This window comes from Bufo gargarizans, chromosome 4 (genome assembly GCF_014858855.1).
Source record: "Bufo gargarizans isolate SCDJY-AF-19 chromosome 4, ASM1485885v1, whole genome shotgun sequence".
In the NCBI taxonomy this organism is placed as follows: Eukaryota; Metazoa; Chordata; class Amphibia; order Anura; family Bufonidae; genus Bufo; species Bufo gargarizans.
Genome location: NC_058083.1, coordinates 95,966,181 through 95,987,295, shown reverse-complemented (window position 1 = coordinate 95,987,295; position 21,115 = coordinate 95,966,181). Strand labels below are relative to the sequence as shown.

The window sequence follows — 21,115 nt, the reverse complement described above, 5'->3', positions numbered from 1 at the left end:
GACCTTGTTATCAGCTTGTCATTAGGGATACTAAGGCCCCTTTCAGATGAGTGGGTGTCTGCTGCGGACTCACAGCCCAGCACCCGGCCTGAACTCCCAGCACTGCCGGGCTCACATAGCATTATATTGATTTATGATGCTATGTAACCCTTACAGTTCTGGAATGTATTGGATAACACTGACATAATGCTGGCATAATGCAGTACATTCCAGACCTCTAAGGGTTACATAGCATCATAACTCAATAGTGCTGGGAGTACAGGCCGGGTACTGGGCTGGGAGTCTGCAGCATGACACCCGCTCATCTGAAAGCGGCTTAATAACAAAAAAACTTCCAGAGCAGACATCCACTAAGTAGGAGTTCAAGGAAAAATAATAATATTATTCTTTAGAAGAAACCTAGGGCCTTATTTTCATAACCTCCATTTCACAAATTGATGTCAACAAGACCAAACAAGGACACTAGTGGCCCTGTCTAAGAGGGTGGCAACAGCTAAAGGAGTCAACATAGTGGTCCCGTCATAGAGTGGGGAGGTGGGGGGCAACAGCAGTGGCAGTAACAGCACAAGATAGTGGCAGTAGGAGAACATGGCAGCAGGTGTGTGGCATCAGGTAGGTGGCAGCATCAGAATAGTGGCTGAAGCAGTTGGCCAGAAGAAAAGAGTGTTTTTTCACAATGTTTTGGGGTGACACCCAGAATAACCTAGTCTGATGCATCAGGCACTGGCATGTGGAAATCCTGGCTGATCCACACCTGATTCATCTTTATAAAGTTTAGTCTCTCAACATTTTGGGTGAAAAGTGAAAACGCCATACATCCACTAAGTAGGAGTGCAAGGAGAAATAATAACATCATTCTTTAAAAGAAACTTAGGGCCTTATAATCATAAGATCTATTTCTTCCTTTAATCTTATATATATATTTGTGTGAGGCGCTTACGGTAGTACAGTGAAGAACCCTAGGAAATCAGGGAATAAGCGTAGTCGGTTGTGGTGTGCCGAAACCGAGGATGAGGTAGGCCTGAGAAAGAAGAGGGCCCACCCAAGGATAGAGATATGGAAGAAATGAGTTGTAAATGAGTGGAGTGGTGGGAGGGTCAAAGCTCAGACCTCGGACGGTGCAGGAGCCAGGTAAAGGGGGTGCCCTAAATAGGCTGGAGGCGGACCTCAGCCCCTCCCACAAATCCAGGCAAACTGCCTTCACACTTGTGTGAGGCGCTTACGGTAGTACAGTGAAGAACCCTAGGAAATCAGGGAATAAGCGTAGTCGGTTGTGGTGTGCCGAAACCGAGGATGAGGTAGGCCTGAGAAAGAAGAGGGCAAAAATGAAATAACCAGTTATTGTAGTCAAATATACATGAATAGCTCAACCCGACATGTTTTGGAAAGTATCTCTTAACTCTTGTGGTGGATTGGGAATGTATCGCGAGTAAGCGGATGACTTCCAGCGCCCCCAATTCCCGATGACATGAGTGGACGCGGCTCCAAAGCGAAAGGAGTGCCCTGAGTAGTTGGCTGCGTTGAGGCCCAGTTGTGTGAGGGGTGACCTGACATGGGTCATGAAGGTGGTGGTGGTGAGTACCGAACCATGTAGTGAAGTAGCAGTTGAGAGGGTAGAAACTTGTGACGTTGTCTGTAAGCATCCAGAACCCTGACTGGACACCCTCTGTTGTGCGTGGGGTGATATGAAATGTTGACGGGTAAGTGCTGACTACTCTTGGAGTGAGGTAAGGTCAGGACGTAATGATCCATGTGTTTTGCCAAGTGGGAGACAAGAAGACAAGGTGTGGCTTGGGTCGTGTAGGTTGTAGTGAATTCCCCGGGCCTCAGGAACCGTAGAAGGCCAAGTAAATTGCTGTTTTGAGGATGGAGTTGGTATCTGCTTCAGAAGGCTTGGCGTCTAGTAATTCGGATAATGCCTTGAAAATATGATTGTTAACGGGTAGCCTCTGGGCTGGACGCGCGGGTTCCGTTTCTGAATACCTCTGAGTATGGTTTTGATTTGGTGAGAGGCCACGCAACTGATGTTATTAGGGTGTAAGATTAGCATGTGGTGTAAAATGCCAGTGAGATAGAGTATGATGGCGTTGTATGACATTTGAGTTTAAGGTGGCAAAAAGAAGCAAACCCCAGAAGAGAAGACATGACAAAAGTGGGCGTGATGTTATGCTCCAGGAGGAATCTGACAACCTAGAAATTAAAAGTCAGAGAAAATGATAACGTGAGAGAGACTCTAATGGCGCAAGCCACGCGTGCGAGTCACCACAAGATAATTGTATTGCAAGCCACAGATGACCGAGCCATGCGAGCGGGTCTGAAGGCAGAAAAGACATGGAACCTGCTGGTTGTGGGACCACGCAGCCGGCCTCGACTGGCAGAGTTATGTGTGTGGAATTAAAATGGGGAAGCGATACGTGAGAGACTCTAATGGCGGAGCCATGCGTGCGAGACTCTAATGGCGGAGCCATATGTGTGAAAATTGACACGGAGAAGCCATGCGTGAGAGACTCTAATGGCGGAGCCATGTGTGTAAAATAATACGGAGAAGCCATGCGTGAGAGACTCTAATGGCGGAGCCATGCGTGAGAGACTCTAATGGCGGGGTCGTGTGTGTAAAATAATACGGAGAAGCCATGCGTGAGAGACTCTAATGGCAGAGCCATGCGTGAGAGACTCTAATGGCGGGGTCGTGTGTGTGAAATTAATACGGAGAAGCCATGCGTGAGAGACTCTAATGGCGGAGCCATGCGTGAGAGACTCTAATGGCGGGGTCGTGTGTGTGAAATTAATACGGAGAAGCCATGCGTGAGAGACTCTAATGGCGGAGCCATGCGTGAGAGACTCTAATGGCGGGGTCGTGTGTGTAGATATAATACGGAGAAGCCATGCGTGAGAGACTCTAATGGCGGAGCCATGCGTGAGAGACTCTAATGGCGGGGTCATGTGTAAGAGATATATGCGGAGAAGCCATGCGTGAGACTCTAATGGCGGAGCCATATGTATAACATTAATACGGAGAAGCCATGCGTGAGACTCTAATGGCGGAGCCATATGTATAAACATTAATACGGAGAAGCCATGCGTGAGAGACTCTAATGGCGGAGCCATCTGTGTAAAATAATATGGAGAAGCCATGCGTGAGAGACTCTAATGGCAGGGCCGTGCGTGAGAGATTCTACTGGTGAAGCCATATGTGTGACACCAAACGGAGAAGCCATGCGTGAGACTAATGGCGGAGTCATATGTGTAAACTAACACGGCAAAGTGATGCGTGAGAGACTCTAATGGCGGAGTTATGTATGTAACACTGAAACTGAGAAGCCATGCGTGAGACTAATGTGGAGTCATGTGTGTGACACTAAAACGGAGAAGCCATACGTGAGAAACTCTAATGGCGGAGTCATATGTGAGAGACTCTAATGGCGGAGTTATTGTGTGAAACCAAAACGGTGAAGTGATGCGAGAGAGTCTCTAATGGCGGAGTTATGTGTGTGAAAGTAACCGGCGAAGTAACGCGTGAGAGACTCTAATGGCGGAGTTATAAGTGTGACCTAAAACGACGAAGTAATGCATGAGAGTCTATAATGACGGAGAAATGTGTGTAAAACTAAAAACGGCGAAGTAATGCGTGAGAGTCTGTAATGGCGGAGAAATGTGTGTGAAACTAAAACGGCGAAGTAATGCGTGAGAGTCTGTAATGGCGGAGAAATGTGTGTGAACTAACCGGCGAAGTAATGCGTGAGGGACTCTAATGGCGGAGTTATATGTGAAACACTGAAACGGAGAAGCCATGTGTGAGAGACTCTAATGGCGGAGTTGTATGTGAAACACTGAAATGGAGAAAGCCATGCGTGAGAGACTCAAATAGCGGAGTCGTATGTATACAACTGAACCGGAGAAACCATGCGTGAGAGACTAATGGTGGAGTCGTGGGTGCGTGCTAAACCGGAGAAGACACGCGTGGGAGACCAAATGGCGGAGTGCTGTGAGTGAAACTAAACGGAGAAGCCATGCGTGGGCGACTAATGGCAGAATAAAAATATATATGTATAGATTTTTTTTTTTTGTGGCCATGGACTATATTGCGGGATTCCCTTTCTTTTATCTGTTTATTTGTTTACTTTGGACCATGGGGCACGCGGGTGATGTGGCGGGTTTGTGTTGGACGACCGTGCTGCCTAATTGAGTGTGGGGTAGGAAGCTGACCGCCTGCTCCGGGCTCTGCCGGCAGCTGGTAGAGACGGACAACCCTGGATGCCAGCGGTCCCCCGTACTTAGCCGCGGCCGCATTTTTTTTATTTTTTTTTATTTTTCCATGGGGGGTTTCACAGAGATATTAATGTAGCAATGAAACCGGGGGTATTTTTGATTTTAATAAAAAATTTTTTTTTTTTTTTTTTTTACATATGGCGGGTTTATTATTATTATTTTTTTTTTTCTTTTTTTTTTTTCATTATATGGCGTTTTTTTTTTTTTTTTTTACATATGGCGGGTTTTTTTTCTTTTTTTTTCCATATGGCGTTTTTTTTTTTTTTTTTTCATATGGCGGGATTTTTTATTTATTTTTTTTCCCTATGGCGGGTTTCTTTGGTGGTTGTATGATGCGTTTTGAATGGTGTGGATTTTGTGGTGGATTTTATGGGTGCATGGATGTTGGCATGGCGGGTGTGTTCCCTGATGCAGGCTCTTGTGATGATTAACTTGCACCCCCCCCTGAATGCGCTGGCTGATGGAGGGGAGCGGTAGCTGGATCTGTGGTGCTGGTGCAGGGGTGTGCACGCGGCACCCCTCGGCTCCCCACCCTTGCACACACGCAGCGCACGTGCGCGGCACCTGTGGCCGGCCGCCAGGCTACCGCGCATGCGCCGCCGTGGCCGCGCACGCGCAGCGCCCCCGCCGCGCATGCGCAAACCGGGCGTCGGGACGCGGCGGTCGCCATCGGCAGCGCGGCAGGAGGACGGAGGCGCGGGGAAGAGGGGGACCACGGCACTGGTGTTGTCTTGTGGAGGGGAAGCGTGTGGAGCGGCCGGGTTGCGGCGAGCATCTGGTGACAAAGAGGGCGGGCGTGCCGCTGAGCTGGGCGAGGGGTGTGAGGGGAAGGAATGTGTGGGATGATTGGTGAGGAGGGGAACGGCGTTGGTGGCTGCCATGGGAACCTGGTACACGTGTTTGGCAACGCTAGGAGTGGGGATGCGGTCAGGAATCCGTAGGTGGTCAGACCGGGGCCGAGCAGAACTGTGGCGGAACCCCCCACAACCAGCCGCACTGCGGGCGGCCGCCGGGCTGCTGCGCACGCGCCGCCGCGCATGCGCAGAACCACCGGCCGCGCGTGCGCAGACCAGGTACTGGGACGCGGGCGGCCGCCATCAACAGCGCGGCAGGAGAAGCGGCGGGGCGGGCCGGTGCAGCGGTGGGGAAAACGAGGAAGTCTGCAGCAGCAGCGCTGACTTTGGAGGGGGGTGTGTGTGGTGCGGCCGGTACGAGCAAACCATGTGGCGGGTGTGTGAGTGCGGGCATGCCGCTGACCTGAACCGGGGGTTGGGGGGGGGGGGGGGCACGTGTGTAAGAGGTTGCCGTGGAGATGGAGGAAAACTGAAAAGGTGGCAGCCATGGGAATGATAACCCGTGCTGGCTGGTGACTTGGAGTAGGGCTGTGGCGCAGTCGTGTTTTTGCATGACCCCAAATATGACAGACATGAAAAATGGCCAGTGGTTTGTGAGCGACAAATAGCGTGACATGAGTGAACGAATGGTGAATTGACTTGAGCTAGTACAGGGGGCAACCGTGAGGCCCCGTGCTGTACCGCAGACATGAAATGATAGTGACTTGTAACGAGAATTTGTGACATGAGTGCAAAGTTTGGTGAAATGAAATGAGCCGGTACAGGGGGCAACCGTGAGGCCCCAGCTGTACCGTATGGATGATTCATAGTATACCGGGCAAAAACGTGACCCACAGTGAACCGACTGACGCAAAACTTCCAAGACTCAGCAACTCGCAGGTAACTCTCCAGTAACTCCACAAGCGACTTCCTCCCTCAAAGCTCAGACCTCGGACGGTGCAGGAGCCAGGTAAAGGGGGTGCCCTAAATAGGCTGGAGGCGGACCTCAGCCCCTCCCACAAATCCAGGCAAACTGCCTTCACACATATATATATATATATATATATATACATAGAAAACGAAAAATAGAAGGCAGCACTCAAAATAGTGAAAAAATGGTGGACGTTTTATTCACCCAACCAGCAGCAACGTTTCAGCTCTCACAATGGAGCCTTTGTCCAGCTGAGTAACATGTGCATAATAACATATATAAATAGTGGCAGTAATTTACATAAACTGCATGAATTCATTATACAATAAAGTGCAAATGCGTAAGCAATACAATAGCAGCAATAGTGAGATACATGCCAAGTCATAGCATAGATCTATATATACATAGATATCTAAATAGCGATTCCATAATAAATCTATACAGTGAAAACCACATCATAACTTCCATAATAGGTGATAATGTGAAGGTGAATACAGGTGATACTCATTAATTAAAGTGCACGTTTAAAAACCTTTTGAATGGATCCATGTTGGTTGAAGACACAAGGTGAAAGCTGTTGGCGTCCGGAAAAGACCACGGCGCATGCGCCGCTTAATCGTTTGTCACATGATTCATTGCTTGTAAGAAACCACATCAAAGATGGCCATACTAGAGACTTATCTTCAGGGCGCATGCGCAACCGGCGCGGCCGCCCACATAGCAACAGTAACTACAATCTTGATAAAGGGAACACCGCAGTACATAGCAGAACGTGCTGGTCCTTAGATCGGGGACCAACAAATCAATGTCGGTCACCGAAAGGATGTCTGTGTGCGCAGGGGGGCGTGGTTGTCAGACCATCGTCACCCTGCGTCCCAGACTTGCCCGCATATCCGCTCCATGTCACCTTCTCACGTACCCAGTGGAGTGCAGAGTACATACCCCACATGGGCATGGTGGGAGGTGCGTGGAAAATCTGCATCAGTGTATAATGATAATTCCAAGATAAATGAACAGATTATGACCAGAGCCCGTCAGTCAGATGCGACCCCAGTCCCAAATAAAAAGGGGGGGCTGGAGTTGCAACCGAGTCAGACAGGGACTGTCAAATGTGGCTCATCAAAGATGTGGAGATATAGTTGTATAAAAAATATACATATGCAAAAAGTAGAACAAAGAGGATCGCCGGTACAGTTCCTCCGATCTTCACCATATGGATCCATTCAAGATACTGATAATTAGTATAATCCTAAACCGGAAAGAAGAAAAAATAATAATTATTATATAGCACAAATTGTTATCCCATACGCCATGAACAAAGAAGAGGACACACGCGAGCAGTAATTAGACAACCCTAAATTCCACATTTAGGCCATGTGGTTTCAAAGTACCCAGGGTGTAAATCCAATAAAGTTCACGTCTCTTTAATATTTTCACTCGGTCACCACCCCGCCTAGAAGGGGATATTTGTTCCAGAATTCTGAATCTTAAATCGTTTTGAGTATGTTTTGCCTCTGTAAAGTGCTTTGACACCGGGAGATCCATTTTTTGTTTCCTGATGGAATACCGGTGTTGGTTGAGTCGGGTCTTAACGTCCCATGTGGTCTCACCGATGTAAAGCAGATCACAGGGGCAAACCAGCAAATAAACTACGTATGCTGAATCACACGTTAAGTATTGTCTAATATTGAACCTCTGTCCTGACAGCGGATGGACAAAGGAATCACCTTTCAGCATCAGTTTGCAATTGACACAGTTATAACAGGGGTAGCAACCCTTCCTGGTCGACCCAAAATAGGTCTCGCATGTCTCCCTAGCTGTACCTATGTCTGATTTTACCAATCTATCTCCGAGATTGCGGCTACGTCTATATGAGTAGAGAGGTGGGCACTTGAATTCCTCAATTTTTTCAAAACTACTACCCAAGATTCGCCAATGTCTTTTAATAATGGCTGCAATACTAGCACTATTAGTACTGAACTCTGAGACAAATGGGATCCGTGGTTGGGATCGTTTCGACCCACCCAATCCCCCTTGGATGACCTCTTTAGTGAGGGGTTTAACACGATTGATGTGTTCTCGAATTAGTTTTTTCTTCTTTCGAATTAGTTTTTTCTTCTTTCCGGTTTAGGATTATACTAATTATCAGTATCTTGAATGGATCCATATGGTGAAGATCGGAGGAACTGTACCGGCGATCCTCTTTGTTCTACTTTTTGCATATGTATATTTTTTATACAACTATATCTCCACATCTTTGATGAGCCACATTTGACAGTCCCTGTCTGACTCGGTTGCAACTCCAGCCCCCCCTTTTTATTTGGGACTGGGGTCGCATCTGACTGACGGGCTCTGGTCATAATCTGTTCATTTATCTTGGAATTATCATTATACACTGATGCAGATTTTCCACGCACCTCCCACCATGCCCATGTGGGGTATGTACTCTGCACTCCACTGGGTACGTGAGAAGGTGACATGGAGCGGATATGCGGGCAAGTCTGGGACGCAGGGTGACGATGGTCTGACAACCACGCCCCCCTGCGCACACAGACATCCTTTCGGTGACCGACATTGATTTGTTGGTCCCCGATCTAAGGACCAGCACGTTCTGCTATGTACTGCGGTGTTCCCTTTATCAAGATTGTAGTTACTGTTGCTATGTGGGCGGCCGCGCCGGTTGCGCATGCGCCCTGAAGATAAGTCTCTAGTATGGCCATCTTTGATGTGGTTTCTTACAAGCAATGAATCATGTGACAAACGATTAAGCGGCGCATGCGCCGTGGTCTTTTCCGGACGCCAACAGCTTTCACCTTGTGTCTTCAACCAACATGGATCCATTCAAAAGGTTTTTAAACGTGCACTTTAATTAATGAGTATCACCTGTATTCACCTTCACATTATCACCTATTATGGAAGTTATGATGTGGTTTTCACTGTATAGATTTATTATGGAATCGCTATTTAGATATCTATGTATATATAGATCTATGCTATGACTTGGCATGTATCTCACTATTGCTGCTATTGTATTGCTTACGCATTTGCACTTTATTGTATAATGAATTCATGCAGTTTATGTAAATTACTGCCACTATTTATATATGTTATTATGCACATGTTACTCAGCTGGACAAAGGCTCCATTGTGAGAGCTGAAACGTTGCTGCTGGTTGGGTGAATAAAACGTCCACCATTTTTTCACTATTTTGAGTGCTGCCTTCTATTTTTCGTTTTCTATCTCAATTTGGGACCTTGGTCTCTGGTCCCTCAGGAGGATTTTTGCACCCCCATATTAATTTGTGTGCTGCTATTTAATTTTTCTCTTTATATATATACATATATATAAATTAGTTTCTGTCTGCCAGTCTGTCTGTCTGCCTAGACGTCTGTCTGGATGTTCTTTATGCGCGACCAAACGACTGGACCGATTTTCACCAAATTTGGCCCACAGGTACATCAGGTGTCCGGAAAGGTTTTAGACCGAGGTCTCAGCTCTCTAGGACGTATCGTTCCTGAGATATTCCCCAAAAATGAGCCCCCCCCAAATACAAGCCTGCAAGTCTTTCTCTTCAAATCCCAACTGCTATAAACACAGTTTTACTCATGGTTTCCATAGCAACCCAGCCATTTTTCTTTACTGCTTAAAGGGACGGGCACTGTGGAGGTCACTGTTTTTAAAGGGGCGGGCACAGTGGAGGTCACTGTTATTAACCACTTAAGAACCACAGGTTTATACCCCCCTAGTGAGCAGGCTCTTTTTTACAAATTGGCACTTCACAACTTTAACGGTTTATTGCTCGTCCATGCAACTTGGCACCCATTACATTTCTATACAAGTTTGTGTCAGAATTTATTGTGCTACATGTCTTTGATAAAAAAATCCAATAAGTGTATATTTATTGGTTTGCGCAAAAGTTATAGCGTTTACAAACTATGGTACAAAAAAAGAAGACACCCCAAAGTATTTGCGGAGGGGCATGGTGAGTTCATGTATGATTTAATTTTTTTTCACAAGTTAGAGGAAAATGACACTTTCTGAGGAAAAAAATAAGGGGGCATGGCGAGTTCATAGAAGATTTTTTTTGGCACAAGTTAGCGGAAATTGATTTTTTTAATTTTTTCTCACAAAGTCTGCCTTTCCGCTAACTTGTGACAAAAAGTTCAATCTTTCAATATGCCCCTTAGCGAATACCTTGGGGTGTCTTCTTTCCAAAATGGGGTCATTTGTGTGGTGTTTGTACTGCCCTGGCATTTCAGGGTCCCGCAATCATTACATGTATGGCCATCATTAGGAGTTTCTGCTATTCTCCTTATATTGAGCATACGGGTAATGAGATTTTTTTTTTCCGTTCAGCCTCTGGGCTGAAAGAAAAAATGAACGGCACAGATTTCTTCATTCGCATCGATCAAAAAAAAAAAGAGGGGAAAGGACATAGGAGTGCTTGCGAAGTAAAGCTGCGATCGCTAATAAAGATCAAAAAAGCTCAAAAGTGGTCTTTATAGCGAGCAGCGATTTTACGGTGTTTTTGCAGTGATCAGAAGAAAAAAAAATTCTGTCACTGTGGTAGGGCGGACTGAACACAAGTGTGCGCACAAGATCAGGCCTGCGTTTTTTTGTAGAGCCTAAGGTGACCCTAATGTACTGATATAGATCTGATTGCGATCAGTCTTGATCACTTACAGATACTATATAGTACTAGTGCTGATTAGCGACAGCGATGACATTGCCGGTGTCCGTGTTTTGAGGATTCGTGGATCCGCAAAACACATACGGACGTCTGAATGAAGCCTTACAGGGGGATGATCAATGACAGGGGAGTCTATATGGGGTGATCAGGGGTTAATAAGGGGTTAATAAGTGACAGGGGGTGTGTGTAGTGTAGTGTGGTGCTTGGGGCTACTTACAGAGCTGCCTGTGTCCTCTGGTGGTGGATCCAAGCAAAAGGGACCAGCAGAGGACCAGGTAGCAGGTATATCAGACGCTGTTAACAAAACAGCGTCTAATATACCTTTCTGATGCGATTTTTTAAACATCTACAGCCTGCCAGCGATATTTGAAGAGGCAATTCGACAAATCTTATGGCTCTATCACAATTTATCAATGGTCATTTGGGGTATTTAATTGGTTAAATCCCCCAAAAGACCATTGATAAATTGTGATGGAGCCATAGGTTTTGTCAAATTGCCTCTTCGAATACCATCTGCCGCTCGAAAGGGGCCTAAACGAAGCTGCAATAAAGACTGCTATTCAGACCTAAGGTCCACGTGCACACAAGCCGCCAGCATGGGAAGTCAGACGGGAACAGCTCGCAAGACATCGATCTTTCCCAATATATGACCAACGTCTAGAGCGACATCCGGGCATAGACAACTACATATGGTAAGAATGTTCTTAAATTTATGCCGGCAAGAGAAAATCTACTGTTAAAGCACTTAGTCAACTCTGCTTCAGTGGGACGCCGCTGTTGATTGTATTCTTGGTGGAGAAGTGATAAGCACAGTCCCTTATATGTGCTTCTGTTCGGAGTGAATGGACTTTTACTATTAACTCAGATTCAAATGACTGTACTACAAGGGACTTAACATTGGAATAAGAGTGAGTGACTCATTCAATGAAGAAATAGACATTGGGCCAGATTTATCATTACTCTGACAGCTCACTCCACTTTCACATATGGCTAAAGTCAGTTTTAGCCAAGTCAGATTTATGATTGGCCCTTTAAGACTGTAATAAATGTGGTTTGACGGTAGCAGTTTATCCGTCAGTAAGCAGCTTTACAAAAGTAGCACGTCCTTACAAAAAAGTTGCATGTTCTATTAAAAAGTCTCATAAGATGGTCCTCACTGGAGTGAAATTGTGCATTATTTTGTGACTTTTTAAATAGTCCCAATAGTAAATCTGTCTAGAGATTCATTTACATAAGAAAACACGCCCACTTTCAGAAAACTGGCAAGCATATTGTGCAGAGCAGAAAAAAGTTGCAAATTTGTGTGCAGTTTTAGCGTTGGCGCATTTTTCACTCCATTATTCTGACTTGAGCTAATGATAAATCTGGCCCAATTGTTTCTATTGGTTACACTAAGCCAATATTGGCTACCACAAACTAGGTGCATCTTACTATTTTCTGCTGGGACTCATGGTTGTGCTTGCTGTGTTGTGCTACTAGTCACACTCTGACTGGTGTCTAGTAGGAGCTCTGATTTATTTTATGTTTTGATTTCACCATTGACTGCATTTGTGGTTTTATGTATTTATATACACCGATATATTGGTTTTAATATTAAATTAAGTGTTGGTTTCAGTATCGGAGAGTGCCCAGTTCTTCTTTTTGTATCCAATGTCTTATAAAGCATGTGTGTTAACCCTGCTACATCCGTAGATGAAATATACCCGTGCAAAGCCGGGTCCTTCTGTTAGTGATATACAGTGGGATGAGAAAGTTTGGGCAACCTTGTTAATAGTCATGATTTTCCTGTATAAATCGTTGGTTGTAACGATAAAAAATGTCAGTTAAATATTTCATATAGGAGACACACACAGTGATATTTGAGAAGTGAAATGAATTTTATTGGATTTACAGAAAGTGTGCTTTCAAAATTAGGCAGGTGCATAAATTTGGGCACTGTTGTCATTTTATTGATTCCAAAACCTTTAGAACTAATTATTGGAACTCACATTGGCTTGGTAAGCTCAGTGACCCCTGACCTACATACACAGGTTAATCCAATTATGAGAAAGAGTATTTAAGGGGGTCAATTGTAAGTTTCCCTCCTCTTTTAATTTTCTCTGAAGAGTAGCAACTTGGGGGTCTCAAAACAACTCTCAAATGACCTGAAGACAAAGATTGTCCACCATCATGGTTTAGGGGAAGGGTACAGAAAGCTGTCTCAGAGATGTCAGGCTGTCTGTTTCCACAGTTAGGAACATATTCAGGAAATGGAAAACCACAGGCTCAGTTCAAGTTAAGGCTCGAAAGTGGCAGACCAAGAAAAATCTCGGATAGACAGAAGCGACGAATGGTGAGAACAGTCAGAGTCAACCCACAGACCAGCACCAAAGACCTACAACATCCTCTTGCTGCAGATGGAGCCACTGTGCATCGTTCAACCATTTGGCGCACTTTACACAAGGAGATGCTGTATGCGAGAGTGATGCAGAGGAAGACCACCCTCCACCCACAGCACAAAAAGTGCTGATTGAGGTAGGCTAAAGCACATTTGGACAAGCCAGCTTCATTTTGGAATAAGGTGCTGTGGACTGATGAAACTAAAATTGAGTTATTTGGCCATAACAAGGGGCATTATGCATGGAGGAAAAAGAACACAGCATTCCAAGAAAAACACCTGCTAACTACAGTAAAATATGGTGGTGGTTCCATCATGCTGTGGGGCTGTGTGGCCAGTGCAGGGACTGGGAATCTTATCAAAGTTGAGGGACAGCATGGATTCTACTCAGTATCAGCAGATTCTGGAGACCAATGTCCAGGAATCAGTGACAAAGCTGAAGCTGCGCCGGGGCTGGATCTTTCAACAAGACAACGACCCTAAACACTGCTCAAAATCCACTAAGGCATTGATACAGGAACGATTTATACAGGAAAATCATGACGGTTGCCCAAACTTTCGCATCCCACTGTATATAGCCCAATTTTCAATTTATATCTAATATATTCAATGCCCCCATTTTATATAAATTAAAGAAGGGCTTGGCCTTCAGAAAAGCTGCGGCCTTTTCCAGCTCCTTCTGTAGTGCACTTAAAGGCAGTGTGGGCAGGAAAATAACACAGTCCTCCTGGTTCAAAATGTGGTTGAAAAAAGCAGAAGAGCTGCTGCCTTCAAAGAATACCAGAAATTTCTTAGGGATATAAACCCCTATTGGAAGAGTTTGTATCACATTGTGATGAAATCGTTAATTTCTAATGATAATTTGTTTTCCCTTAGTCCTAACAGCAGCACAGATGGGGGTTAACTACCCCCCCGTGGACTGGTAGGACCGGTGGAATTTTAATGAGCCCAAGAACCAATAACAAAGCTTTACACCCCTACAAAAGGAGGGAACACCCCCCATCCCACTGTGTCTATAGCAAGAATAACTTACTAGGGTGGGAAATTTGTGTGCTGCTGTTAGGACTTAGGGAAAACAAATTATCGTTAGAAATTAACGATTCCCTTACGTCCTACCAGCAGCACAGATGGGGAGACAGCAAGAAGAACCCCTAGGGAGGGCCCTCATGCCTGGCAGAGCTAAGGATAGCCTGCCCAAAGGCTGAAAACTCAGCTACCCTTGCGTCTAGTCTGTAGTGGGAGAGGGAAGTGGATTCAGTGCTCCAGGAGGCAGCTTTACAAATCATCTCCAGAGGAAGGAGACTTCTTTCAGCAAATGAAGTAGAGATGGCCCTTGTGGAATGGGCCTTCACAAACTCTGGAGGATCCAAAGCCTGAGAAACAAAAGATTCTCTAATGGCCTCCTCAATCCAGCGACTAATCGATGCCTTGGACGCCTTGCGGCCTTTGGACTTACCGGCAAACAGGATGAAGAGATTCTTATCTATCCTGAACTCCTTGGATCTATCCACATAGATCTGGAGGCATCTTGAGATATCCAACGGATGCATGACAAGATCCCTGGAGGAGGTAGAAGGATAAAAAAAACTGGCAAAGAAATCACCTCATTTATGTTCCGAAATGAAGGGACCTTAGGCCTGAAATATGGAAGGAATCTCAGGAGAACCCGGTCTTGAAGAAAGATGATATAGGGTTCTGAGGCAGAGAAGAGTCACAAACTTTAAATCTACCTCCTCCAAAGGCTCAAAGGGGGGAGATGCCAAACCCCTGAGCACGACTGATAAGTCCCACTAAGGGATGGGCCTCAGTATTGTAGGCTTCAATCTTTCGGCTCCTTTAAGGAAGCGTTTGATAAGCGGGTCCCGAGATAAGGGTCTGTTGAGACAGGCTGAGATGGCAGAAATCTGGACCCTCAGAGTATATGGAGCAAGGCCTCTATCTAAGCCGTCCTGTAGGAATTGAAGTATCGTAGAGAGGGGCGGATCTGCAGACGCCACCTGGTTTGAAGCACACCATGACGAGAAGATTCTCATGATTCTGGAGTAAGCTTTCTTAGTAGATTCTGCTCTTGAATGTGACAACGATCTCAGGACCGACTCTGAAAGTGATCAATCTCCAGGCTGTCAGGTTGAACCTGTGCAGATCTGGGCAGAGGTGAGTGTCCCATGACACCAGGGTCTGCCGTGGGGGGAGCCTCCAATAATGTCCCCGACTCATCTGAATGAGCTGGGTAAACCAGGATCTCTTGGGCCAAAACGGTATGATGGCTATGAAGCAAAGATAGGTTACTGAAGTCGACGGGCTCACGTTCGACTTCTGCCAGTTGATGATCCACCCTAGGCGGAGCAGAAAAGAGATAGCCACATGAAGATGGTGGGTAAGAACTGGAACCGAGGAGGCTTTTAGGAGCCAATCGTCCAGGTAAGGAATTAAGGTCAGCCCTTGAAGCCTCAGAGCTGCTACCACTGAAACCACCACCTTGGTGAAGGTGATAGGAGCAGAGGAAATCCCGAAGGGTAAGGCAACAAATTGAAGGTGCCTGAGGACCCCCGAGACCTGGACCACGATCCTGAGATGCCTATGGGAAGCAGGATGGATGGGGATGTGAAGATAGGCATCCTTGAGATCCAGGGTAGCCATCACGTCTCCTGGGTTGAGAACGTGGATCACTGACCTGATAGTTTCCATGCAAAACTTTGCCTTCCTTATAAATCGAATGAAAAATCTCAAATCGATAATCATCCGGAGGTCTCCGGATTTCTTGGGAACTAGAAAAACCGGAGAATAGATCCCTAAGCCCCGCTCTCCTGCCGGAACCTCCTTCAGTGCGCCCTTGAGGATATAGTCCTGGATATAAGCCTCCAGAATCGCCTCCCTGGCGGGCGGTAGGCGCTGGTTGATGACAAATCTGTCTGGAGGAGGCGACTTGAGGTTTATTAAGTAACCCTCTGAAATAACCTCTAGGACCCAAGGGTCCGGTTTCTCCTGAGCCCAGACATCCTTGAACTGGGCAAGACGCCCCCCGACAGGCACCAGGGGATAAGGAATAGGAAAATCTTCTGGAAGGATGGCAGGAGTAGCGGGGGTTAACCAAGAGCCTGTGAGAGGCCCATAGTCAGGAGGGCTTAGCCTCCTTAGCTCCTCTGCGAGGGCGCTTCGTGAATTTTCGTTGCGCCCCCCAGTCTCTACACAATCTATTTTGTGCTTGTTGGTCGGATTTACCGCCGCGCTCTTGTCTGCCCCATCCCTGAAAGGGCTGCTGGGGAAGACTTTTCCCCGAACAAGCGGTCAGGCTCAAAGAGGAGACCGCACAAATTATATTTTGATGCGTTATCCGCGACCCATGGTTTGAGCCATAAGGGCCTGCGGACTGCATAGACCAGGGCCATGGACTTAGCTGCCAATTTTAGCTGTAACTGTGCCGTGTTGCACAGAAAGTCCGTCACCAGATTGATAGTCTTAAATGCGGCCAGGATGTCGTCCCGGGACACCCTCTGGTCCACATCCGTCTGGATTTGATTTAGGCAGGAACGGAGGAAGGAAGAAACTTCCGTAGGCGCGATAGCGGTTGAAGCAGAGGCTGCAGCGGCCGAGTAGCCTCTTCTTAACGTGCACTCTGCCCTTCTATCAAGGGGGTCTTGCAGACTAGACCCATCGTCTGCTAGCACCAGAGTGCGTCTGGACAGTTTGGCGATAGCCATGTCCACCTTGGGAATGGCACCCTACGATTCCACCAAGGAGTTTGCCATGGGAAACATGGTCCTGAATTTCTTAGTCAGGACTGGACCTTTCTCAGGTTTTTTCCATTCCATCCGCATAACGGAAAGAAGGGTCTCATCCACCTTGAAGACACGCTGTGCCCGACCAGCGGGATCGGAGGACTCCCCGGTGTCAACATCATGGTCCCCCGACCTGATGGACTTTAGCAATTTCAGAGTTTTCTCTGGTGGATAAAAGCATGATGTTAACTCCTCTTCATCAGAAGAGGAGAAGACCAAAGAAATTGCGGCGGGTCTTTCCACAGGCGCGGAGGTATCCATGAGAGCTTGAGTAGCGGCAGGAAGCCTCTCGTCCAGCAGGTTAACCACGCCTTTCATGGATTCATCCACATATCCCTTGACCCACTGGTACATTTCTTGCATGGTGGGTTCCGTGGCCGACTGGGATCTACGGCAAGCCTCGCACCTCGAAAAGGGACAATTGCCATCCAGCAGCGTACTGCAGTCAAAGCAGGCCAGATGCTTCCTCTTTGAGACCGATTTACAGGTCTCCGGGACCTTAGGTGAAGCCATCGCTGCAAAGAAAAAAGAATTAATATCTCTGACAATTTGAAAACCATCAGGAGAAAGGGCATTGCAGAGGCCCACCGAAGTAGAGCAGCAGAAAAAAACTGCAATGCGAACAATAGAAGAAGTACCAGCTACTAATGGGCTCTGGGAGCTAGCTTAGAAGGCGTGTGCTGCCAGAGGACGATTGAGAGAGAAAAGGAGCTTTAAATAGGCGGAGCTCCGCCCCTAGGAAGGTATAAACTAGATCCTAACTCTGAGACAGAATAAGCCTATTATAATTTGATAAACTAGGCTAAACTACTCCCCCTCCCCTAGCGTAGCCAGAATACAGACAGAGCATCTATCGCCTCAAAAAAATCTGGCCGAAAAAAGGAATATACTCGGCCAAAGCCGAAAACCGGAAGTGGCGTCAGCCGAACCAGAAGTGATGCTGGGAAGGGGCCGACGTCACTTCCAGTGATGGCGGCGCCCATCGGAGACGTGCCGCCGGACAGAGAAGAGGGGAGGTAAGGAAGGAGAAGCCCCGAAACTAAGTAAAGGGGGTCTAAGAGAAAAAAAATACCAAAGTAGGCAGAAAGAAACCGCAAAACACAAAAAAACACTTCCCCCCAAAAAACGGAGGGGAACCGCCAGTCCACCTGTCCGGAGGACAGAAAAGAACACAGTGGGCTGGGGGGTGTTCCCTCCTTTTGTATGGATGTAAAGCTTTGTTATTGGTTCTTGGGCTCATTAAAATTCTGCCGGTCCTACCAGTCCACAGGGGGTAGTTAACCCCATCTGTGCTGCTGGTAGGACGTAAGGGAAAGGGTGGATTCACGCCCAGCAGTGTCATGGTAGCACTGAGCACTTTTAGTGTGTTCATGAAAATAGTGAAGAAATTCCTGGTACCTATTATTTAAATCACATTTTTAGCATTTCCTTGGCTGAACGAGGAATAATTATGTACCTCTTCTGCATAGAGAACATAATAGCAATGCAATAGCAAATAGTAACCCATGTTTTGTGATGCTTTGTTCAGCCTCTGGGGTAGGTACAAAATCTTGATTATTTCCTACTATCTGAAGGACCCGGCATTGCACGGGTATATTTCATCTATTTAATTTAATGTTTGTGTGTGTCGTTAAAATATATCGACATTATCCACTATAACAGTGACATCTACAGTATTCCGCCCCCTTAACAGTGACCTCCACAGCCCCCACCCGTTAACACTGCCCCCCCCCCCACAGTGCCGCGTTTCCTTAAAATGGGACGTTCACAGCAGCCCAGCCTCTTAACTTTGACCTTCACAGCAACCAACCCCTTTAACAGTGAATTCCACAGAACCTCACCCCCTTGACAGTGATCTCCACAGGGGCCTGCCCCCTTAACAGTAACCTCTACAGCACCTGCCCCTTAACACTGACAATAGGTTACCGTCCCCTTAACTGTGACCGCCACCATTCCTGGCCCCCTTAACAGAGAACTCCACAGCAATCGCCACAATACCCCACTCCCTTAACAGTGACCTCTCAGTACCCCGCCGCCCCTTTAAAAGTGGCCTCCACAGTCCCCTCCTCCCTTAACAGTGACCTCCACAGTGCCCGCCCCCTTAACAGTAACATCCACAGCGCCCTCCCCTTTAACAATTACCCCCACAGCAGCCACCCCTTTATTAGTGACTTCCACATTACCCCGTCTCTTTAACAGTGATTTACACAATAACCCGCCCCCTTAACAGTGACCTCCACAGAGCTCCTTTCCCTTACAATTTGACCTCCACAACACCCACCCCCTTAACAGCAATCTCTACAGCACCCTGCCCCTTAACACTGACCTACATAGCGGACCGTCCCCTTAACTGTGACCTCCACTGTTCCCTTCCCCCTTAACAGAGACCTCCACAGCATCCTTTACTCTTAACAGTGACCTCCACAGCAACCCACCCCTTTAACAGTGACCTTTACAGCATCCGCCCCTTTATTAGTGACCTCCACATTATTCCATTTCCTTAACAATGATTTCCACAACACCCCACCCCCTTAACAGTGGCCTCTACAGCAATCTGCCCCTTACCACTGATCTCCATTGCGGACCATCCCCTTAACTGTGATTTCCACAACAGCCTGCCCCTAGGGTGGCCAGAGCTTCGGTTTTAGGCAGGACAGTCTGGCTTTCAGACTCCATGTCCTCAGTCTGGCACAGGGATGTCCTTTTGAAAAGCTCACTGTGGGTCTGAGCATGAGCTGCAGGGAGAAAGTCACCCTCCCTCCCACCTCTGCAGCTGACAGAAGTTGATTTTTACCTTCATTTTTCAATCTCTGTCGGCTGTGGAGTGGGAGCGGCGTGGCCTAACTAAATCAGGGTGTGTGGTTTAACGGGACCTGGGGGTGGGGTTTTTAAGTCCCTATCCTACCTCCCCGTGAACTGTGACCTCCACAGCACTCCGCTACCTTAACTGTGTCATCCACAGCGCCCTGTCAACCCCCAGAATGCCGCCCTCCATCCTAGGAGTTAGTGGGAAGATTGTGTGGGAGTTACTGCACCCACTGCTGGATAAGGGTTACCACCTCTATGTGGATAACTATTATACCAGCATACCCCTATTCAGGTCCCTAACTGCCAGGGGTACTGTGGAATGCGGCACAGTACACAAAAATTTGAGAGGCCTCCCTAGATCCCTGGTAGGGCAACCACTGAGAAAGGGTGAAAGTAGGGCTCTCCTCCATGATAACATGGTGGTGGTTAAGTACAAAGACAAGAGGGACATCCTTGTACTGACCAACATTCACACTAACGCCAGCTCCCCTGCCCCTCTAAGTGGTACCACAACCACTACCCCCAAACCAGTTTGCATCCTGGACTACAACAGGCACATGGGAGTGGTGGATCTTTTAGATGAACTTATAAAGCCCTACAGTGCTACACGAAAAACAAAAGTGTGGTACAAAAAGCTGGCCGTGCACATTGTACAGATGGCAATGTGCAATGCATACATGCTATTTCATTCTGCAGGCCACAGAGGAACTTTACTTCAGTTCCAAGAGGTGGTAATCAAGGCCCTAATTTTTCAAACCCGTGTTGTACCAGGGCAACATTTTCTAGCTCATGTCCCCCAGAGAACAAGGAAGGGAAGGACCCAAAAAAGACGCAGGGGTGTTCCAAAATGGCAATAAGGAAAGACACAATATACCACTGTGAAACCTGCCCTGAAAAACCTGGCCTGTTCACGTAGGATTGTTTCAGATTCTACCACACATTCATGGAGTATTAATTTAATTTCATCCTTTAGGCTCCCTGAAATATTTCTACTTTATATTTCTGATTTATTCCACCTTGCTTGCATATTCACTTTCCAACAACCACAACTTATTTTTTTCTGTGAGACAACCATGCCCTTTCCACCCCTTAAAATGTTTGTACGGGGGTGCACTTTCCAAACAGGGGTCACTTCTTGTTTTTTATTTATTTCTGGAGACGTTTAGGAATTTTTTAAATGCGACATGACACCTAAAATCCATGTCTGTTTATTCAGACCTGCAAAAACCATATTTTGCACTTTGCCTCTAGAGTCCTGCTGTGCACCCCCTAACAGCAGGCTGCAAGCACACATAGGGTGTTTGCAAAATGTGGAGAAAATGTAGAACATATAGTGAGGTGCAATTTCTCCTTTAACCACTTGTGAAAGTGAAAAATTGGGGTCTGCTAGTAATTTTTCATTTTTACAAATGAGTACTTTGAAATCCT

The 21,115-nt window shown here is 46.7% G+C and overlaps 1 protein-coding gene across 11 annotated transcripts in view; it reads left to right on the top strand.

Annotated features, from left to right (window-relative positions):
* The window catches only part of LOC122936250 (saxiphilin-like), a 189,568-nt gene that overhangs the window by 107,481 nt on the left and 60,972 nt on the right, over positions 1–21,115 (top strand). The window lies entirely within an intron of this gene.